Source organism: Dioscorea cayenensis, chromosome 20 (genome assembly GCF_009730915.1).
Source record: "Dioscorea cayenensis subsp. rotundata cultivar TDr96_F1 chromosome 20, TDr96_F1_v2_PseudoChromosome.rev07_lg8_w22 25.fasta, whole genome shotgun sequence".
In the NCBI taxonomy this organism is placed as follows: Eukaryota; Viridiplantae; Streptophyta; class Magnoliopsida; order Dioscoreales; family Dioscoreaceae; genus Dioscorea; species Dioscorea cayenensis.
In genome coordinates this window covers 17,040,961-17,048,970 of record NC_052490.1, presented here as the reverse complement: position 1 = coordinate 17,048,970, position 8,010 = coordinate 17,040,961, and the positions used below count along the sequence as shown (strand labels likewise).

General features: G+C 43.2%; 1 non-coding gene across 1 annotated transcript; it reads left to right on the top strand.

Moving 5' to 3' along the window:
• The first annotated feature begins 3,852 nt into the window (after positions 1-3,852).
• Positions 3,853-3,959, top strand: LOC120252346. The gene has a single exon (XR_005533884.1). It is a non-coding gene; the product is annotated as a small nucleolar RNA R71 (small nucleolar RNA).
• Positions 3,960-8,010: the final 4,051 nt, after the last annotated feature.

The window sequence follows — 8,010 nt, the reverse complement described above, 5'->3', positions numbered from 1 at the left end:
AAGCCACGTGGCCTTGGACACCCCTGGCTCATACTGGCCCTGACCACATAATATCCTATAGGCTCTCTGCAGGGTCAAGACGCCACGATAATCTGTCGGTAACTGAGAGTACTCCTCAGTGTCTGTAAATGCCTCCTCATACAAGCCAAGCATAATGGAAAACTGAGTGACACTCAAGCAATGGTGGTGTCCACGTGCTCTAAACTGAATGGCATCAACACTGTCGAAGCTCGCATATGATCTGTCGAACTCAAATGTAGATAGAACCTCCAGTGCAAGCTCTCGGATGGCTGGCTCTCGAGTCATCAATAACTGCCTCCAACCACCCGTAGAGATGAGATCCTCAACTTCTGCTGTAAACTCATCTCCCTGCTGCAGATCTCGCAATATACTCGTGTCCAGGAAACGAGTCTGTCCGAACGGGAGTCTCGACAAGCGCTCATAGCGAACCTGATGCTCTGGAGTAGCAAATCTAAGGCCCTCAGGCTGAGGAGACGACTCACGCGGCCTCTTATCAGCTTGCTTCTTCGAACGGGGAGCCATAATCTGCAAAATTTTGAAAGAAACCGATCAAACAAGCTAACAAAAACAATGTTACAGGAATCCACACGGTCGTGTGAAATTTCCGCACGCCCGTGTGGATCCACGGGGCGTGAAAACCGCACGCCCGCACCTCAAAAACCAACAATATACCCAAAAATCATCTTCTAATCTCTTTCTAAACATGCATAATCATTCTAATCATAGAGACGAAGCATTATCGGCTAGATTCATCAATGAAAATCATAAATCGACGAAGATAATCCAAAATAGGGCTTACTAACGAGGTGAGAGGGAAGAACCTAAAATCGGCCAGAAATCCTTGCGAAATTTGCACTGAATCGGCGTTAGAGGATCGGGTAGAAATGGAAGAGTGTTCTCAGAGGAAGTGTGGGTGTGAAGATGAAGAGAACCGAAAAGATTTTAAAGAAAACCCGTGGCTCTTGAGTTTCTGTATATCCACACGAGCGTGTGGGAATTACCCACGCCCGTGTGACTTCACAAGAAAGACCCACAGGGGCAGCCACACGCCCCTGTGTGCTCTTGGGATAACACTCCGAACAAAACCACATGGCCATGCGTAAATTAGCCACGCCTGTGCGCCCGACCCACAGCGGCAGCCACACGGCCCTGTGCGCTCTCTGTTCAACCGAGAGAATTCTCTAAGTGTTCCACACGCCCGTGTAGAAAATACGCACGGTCGTGTGCATCCACAGGCTCAACTCACAGGGGCATTCGCACGCCCCTGTGCACTCTCGGGATAGAGAAGGGATTGTCTGCAGAATCTCACACGGGCGTATGTAAAATACCCATGCCCGTGTGTATATCACACGGTTGCCCACAGGGGCGAGTTCACGCCCCTGTGTGCTCTCAGGAAAATGTGCTAAGTCTCTGCAGAACGACGCATGCCCATGCGAAATTTCCGCACGGCATTGCGATACTCGCAGGGTCACTGACAGGGGCGAGTTCACGCCCCTGTGTCTTCTCTGGATGAGCTCGCAGTACAACCCCACGGGCGTGTGGAAATTCCACACGCCCGTATGTTTTCTCTGGATGACTTGAAAAACTTTGCAGGCTCTGCAGAAATTTTCTGAACATGTTACACATTCAGAGCCTGACCTTTTTATGCAAGAAATACCAGTGAAAAACAATAGAAACAAGCTCAATCGACCAAATCTTCGCCAACTTCTAATGAAAATACACGATGATATATAAATCCACCAAGATGAATGCAACACAACTAGTTCAAAATGAGGACACCAACACTCAACAATTTATTCATGCAACATAACTACAACTAACAAAAACATAGTAAACACTTGGGGTTGCCTCCTAAGAAGCGCTTGTTTTACTTCACTAAGCTTGACGTACCTCGTCTTACCTCACGGGGGTTCATAGATGAAGGTTGCTCTCTTACCCATGGCTTGAAAGCATGATGAGCAAAGTCTCTTGAGAGTAGAGGGTGAATTGTCGGGCTTGGGACCACCTAGCAATTTTTCATGGAACTCACTCGGCTGGCTCACACCTCCAACAGTCTTGGAGTGCTTCCGGTGGCGTCTCATTGCCCTCTTTCATTTTCTGGATCACCTTCTTCAGGATCCCCGGGGTAGACGGTACTTCTTCATTCGAACCAAGCATCATTACTTCTTCAATCTGCTCTTCTTGGTCGAACAAACCCTCATACGGGTCCGGATTAAACATTTCCTGCACATATTCATCAATAATCTCATCAGTAGTGTCTAGAAAATATAAAGTATTATCAAAGTCAAGAGAATGCCGCATGGCTTCAACGAGGCGGTATGTGAGCTTGTCATCTCCAACTCTCAACGTTAGCTCCCCGCCATCCATGTCAATCAAAGCCTTGGAAGTTCGCATGAATGGCCTCCCAAGTATCAATGGTACATCCGCATCCTCATTGACATCTAGCACCACAAAGTCGACAGGAAATATATTCTTGTCCATCTTGACAAACACATCTTCGATGATGCCCCTCGGATGTCGTACCGTTCGGTCCGCCAACTGTAAAGTCATCCGAGTGGGCCTAGGCTCTCCCAAACCTATCTTCTGAAAGAAAGTGTATGGCATGACATTGATGCTTGCCCCTGAGTCTGCCAATGCCATCTTTTCACCTAGATTGCCAATGTTACATGGAATTATAAAGCTCTCCGGGTCGTTCTTCTTGTTCGGCATGTTCTTTTGCAAAACCGCCGAGCAAGATTCATCTAGAATCACAGAAGCACTCTCCTCTAACTTCCTCTTGTTGGTCAACAAATCCTTCAAAAATTTAGCATACTTAGGCATTTGAGCTAATGCCTCAACAAAAGGGATGTTGATGTGGAGTTGCTTGAATAGACTTAGGAACTTCTTGTATTGCTCATCCGTTTGGTCATTCTTCAATCTTGAGGGATAAGGAATTCTTGGCTTGAAGGGTGGAGGTGCCACTTCCTTTTCTTTGCTTGGTCCTTCTTCCACCTCTATGACCACGGGTGCATGTACATTGGGTTTCTCACTCGGAAGCTTCCCTTCGACCTCACGACCACTTCGCAAAGTGATCGCCTTCACGTGCTCTCTAGGATTCGTCTCAGTATTGCTCGGTAAGCTCTCTTGTGGTCTTTCAGCTAGAGACTTCGCAATTTGTCCAACTTGGTTATCAAGATTGTGCAAGGACGCAGTGTGATTGCGAAGTGTGGCCTCAACTGATTCAAACCTTGAATTCGAGGATTGCACAAATCTCTTCAAGGCCTTCTCTAAATAGGTCATGTGTGTCTCCAAGCCATTAACTCTGTTCTCGACATTTGGGGCTTGTTGTTGTTGGAAACCCGGCGGCCCCATAGCCTTCTATGGACCTTGGTTACTCCATGAAAAATTGGGATGATTCTTCCAACCCGAATTGTAGGTGTTGCTATATGGATTCCCTTAGGGTTCCTCATTGCATTACCCACAAGATCAACTTTCTCAACTGAAGATACATCACCAATAGAGATCGAGCAATCGGAGGAAGCATGTCCTCCTCCACATCCGTTACATGTTGTCACGGCCGCGACTCTATTCGAAGCTAGAACATCTAACTTCTTACCCAATGCTTCAACTTGAGCAGCCAATGACGTTACCGCATCTATCTCATGGAGCCCGGCCACTTTCTTCTTCTCTCTCGCATTCCACTGGTAGCTATTTAGACCCATTTCTTTAATAAGTTGTCGGGCTTCATCGGGGGTTTTGCTACTTAAGGTACCTCCTGCTGCCATATCCAAAAGTTGCCTTGTACTCGGATTCAAACCGCTGTAAAAGGTCTGCACAATCATCCACTCCGGGAATCCGTGTTGTAGGCATTTGCGCAGGAGCTCGTTGAACCTTTCCCACATCTCAAATAGAGACTCCAATTCTGACTGTACAAAGGACGAGATCTCATTCCTTAGCTTTGTAGATTTTTCAGGAGGGAAATAACGGCCAAGAAAAGCTTCTACCATCTCCTTCCATGCGGTGATCGAGGCTTTAGGTAATGAGTGTGGCCATTGCTTTGCTCTCCCCTTTAGGGAAAATGGGAAGGCTCTCAACTTGATGGCATCATCCATCATTCCGTTGATCTTGAGCATATCACACACCTCGAGAAAATTCTTTATATGACTGTTTGGATCCTCATCTGCCAAACCATTGAACTATGCGGATTGCTGCAACATGTGGATGAATGCCGGCTTTACCTCGAAATTCTGAGCTGCAATCGGGGGACGCACAATGCTCGATTGTGTCCCCAAAACTGAAAGTCTAGCATAATCAGAGAGTGTCCTCTACTGCTCATTTCATTCTGCCATATTGCCGGATCCTTCAACTTCGAAATCAGCTAAATTAGACAGTTCTTCCACAGGTTCTTTCACTTTTCTTCTAAGTGTTCTTTCAAGCTCGGATCTCCTTCAATCAATATTGAGGGGTTTCCTCGGGCCATCAACCAGAAGCTGCACAAAAGAAAGAAAACAAATCCGAACGATGATAGAAAAGAAGATGTGAAATAGAATAAATGGATGAATAGCTAAGAAACCAAAAGTGCAAAGTATTTCTAAAAACCTACTCCCCGGCAACAGCGCCAAAAACTTGACAGGTTGCTCCGCAAGTGCACGGAGTTGTCGAAGTAATAATCCCCAAGTGAGTGGGGGTATCGTATCCACAGGGAGTGGGGAGTAAAAATACTTATATTGCTTCTTAACTAAGTGAAAGATGGAATAATGATTTGTGTGTCAAAAGATGTGAACTAACAAGAGTAAGATAAACAAGAGAGAAAGTACGAGTAAAGAGAAGGTAAGGCAATTGATAAAGATGGGGTATGCGGGTATTGCTCCCACTAGGACAATAGTTTCAAGTGCAAGAACCCTCTATTATGCTTCCTAACTAATGCAATGGTGAGTCATGGACATCCTTAAATACATGATCCCAAACCTAAGGTCAACCATGCCTAATTCTACACGTGTCCCGGAGGAGAAATCGAACAATCTCAACACCTCGCACTCGTATAGAATTGCAATGAGCTCTAGGGATTCCAAGTGATAAATCTCTTCCTATGTATAGAACTAACCCTTTGGTCCAGAAGAAAGGTCTCTAGCCACAATTAAGCCCTATATGCTAAAATCACCTCAACGCTTCACTCCATTGCACTCGCAACTAGGCCCCAGCGGAGGGTCATCCATTAGCCCATTCACTCTATTGTGGCCGCAAAGAACTCGAGGAACGGAGGTAGAATCTATCACACCGGAGGGGAAAGGGGAGTATTCAAACAACAAGCATTCAATATTAGAACTCACAAACACATCAATTAATTAAAAGCATAATAAAGAGATTCAAAAAAACTAATACATCCTAGGGTTCACAAATACCCAAATACCCACTAGGGGTTTAGCTCTCCATGGAGTTTAATACAAACGATAATGAAATCAAGTGCAAAGATAAACAATCCATAAGAAAACCCCCTTGATAGTCGTGTCGATAGTCTTGTGGAGAGTACTCTACTCGTCGCAACGATCTCCTTGTCCTGTATAAGATACGCCTTTGTCAGAGGCTCCCTTACCAACCTTCTTCCTAATGAGATGCGATGTCGGAGCCATAGAACCTCCTCCAAGACCTTGCCAATACCTCTCCAAACCCTAGCCGCAACCTTCTCTCAAGATGGGGGAAAGATGGAGAAAAGATAGAACAGAAGATGCTGAAATCAATGTTGATTCGGCTTTAAATAGGGCTGGAATCGGGATCTCACACGCCCGTGTGAGACTCCACACGGCCCTGTGAAAATAACTCACGGGCGTGTGTAAATTCCACACGCCCGTGTGGCTTCTCTGTTTCCCACTTCTTCAGCTGGCTGTCAATAAATCCTGCTACAACTCCGGCACAAGTATTCTTAATTCCATGATTTCATCGAGGTAATGTAAACGGGCACACGTCCACGTCGTGGATCGCTTTGCTTCTTCATTAACGGACAAGTTGGTAGAGATCTTGTTCTATGTGCACAAGTCGAAATACTTAAGTGTGACTGCCTTTGTGCCCCTCCAATTGGTTGTGCTAACTGAATTATAAAGAGGTTGGCACACACTCTAGCGTCTCGCATCCGACCTATGTCTTCGCATTTGAACCTTAGCAAGATTTTCTCCAACATTGGTGTATTATGATCCAAATTGGCTTTTTTCTCTAACATTCATCATTCTTATCGCACAAGCACTTATCAGGATGATTTGGAGAGGTATTCAGATCAACATTCAAGAGGATTGAAGATCGTAGCCATCAAGACCATCTTGGCGGCATGGGTGGAAGCTTTCCAAGCAACTCCTCTGATGGTTTTTCATTCTCGAGATTGAAAAGGGGTTTTTTTTCATATTTGTTGTGTTTTCCATCATTTGAATCTTGAATGCTTAATGAAGGGCTAATTTGTAAATGTTTGGGCATAGTTGAAGTCTATGGTTTATTTTTTTGACTTTTGTTGTTTGACCTTAATGTTTTAGTTTTTTTAATTGCAATCATATCTATTTGATTCTAATTGTGTGATTGAATGCATGATTGCAAATGAGGCAAAATCCCTAGCTCTTATATTTGGTAGTACTGCGTGATGAGAAGAAATTCTCATCTAGCATAGACTTGCCGTAATTCGAGAAGGTAGCTAGTTTACCTCTGGTTTCGGTACTTCAGAGACTTCATTTCCAGCAATCCTTCTTAGTGAGTTAGTGGAAATCTTCTTGTTTTTTGCAATCATGTAGAGTAGATTTTAGGAGAAATCTCATTTCTTCTCTCTATTTAGATTAGGGGTAATGTTTCTTTTGGAGGCTATTATCTACTTAAGAGATTGCAATTAGTTCACAAAAAGGTTTCATAGAGTGTTAATGTGATTGTGTGGATGTCTATATCATATTTGTATATTTTTGATTTTGTATATTTATGGAAACTTTTCCGTTCAAATAAAATTGCATGTTTAGATAAACATTGTTCTGCATCTTATATCCGTAGAGGGATGCTTTGCTAATATATTGTTTTCTTTCTTGATTTCTCTCATTCTAATTCCCGCATTTTCTTGCTTTTGTTTACTTTTGCTCACACACATCACTCCATTATTCAGTCTTTTTTTAGATCTAGAGTTACTACTTGTATTCAATTTTTTTCCTTGTGGACCAACACTTTGCACTCACACACACTTTATTAATCGATTGGTAAGTACACTTGCATCCCCATTAAATTTTTGGCATTGTTGCCAAGGAAGATTAGGGATATTAGTAACACTTGCATTTTTGTCACTTTTGCCAGTTATCTTCCAAGTAATTTTGTTATTCATTCTTTGTTTTTGTAAGTTACACCTATCTCCATTGTCAGCAATTTGTTTTTTACGGTATTCCTCTGAAAATGATTCATGCCTTGATCGATCAGTTGGTAGTCATGAATGCCAGAATGGATAGTTTTGTGCAACAAAGTTACTGGATGAATATTAATTATTTGTATTAAGAGAATCAAAAAGGTACTGTAATGACACAATTATTTAACCAGTTGTTTTAGCTTGATTCAAAGTACTGTCAAGACCGAGGCTAATAGGGTTTAGAGGAAGCAATGGATCACTTTGTGGGTTCTTTGGGGAAACAAGAAGAAAGGAAGTTCTCAATTCAGAGTGTGCTGTCAGTTTCAATCAAAAATTCAGAGTGTGTTATTTGGGGGAATAACAAACTTCCAGTAATCACTTTTGCTCACTTGTCTAATGATCAAAACAAAAGGTTTGTTGAAGTCCTCAAGGAACATCAAGGACCATTGCATTTAAGATCACCAACATCAAGGTCATAAATCCTTCATTTTGCACCAATAAAATTCTAATGGAGGAGAATTTCAAAGTGGATTTTCAACCTCAAAGAAGACTAAACCCCAACATGAAAGCGGTGGTGAAAGATGAGGCGATTAACCAATTAGTTGTTGGGGTAATTTGTCCAATTTATGAAAGTGCATAGGTTAGTCTAGGTC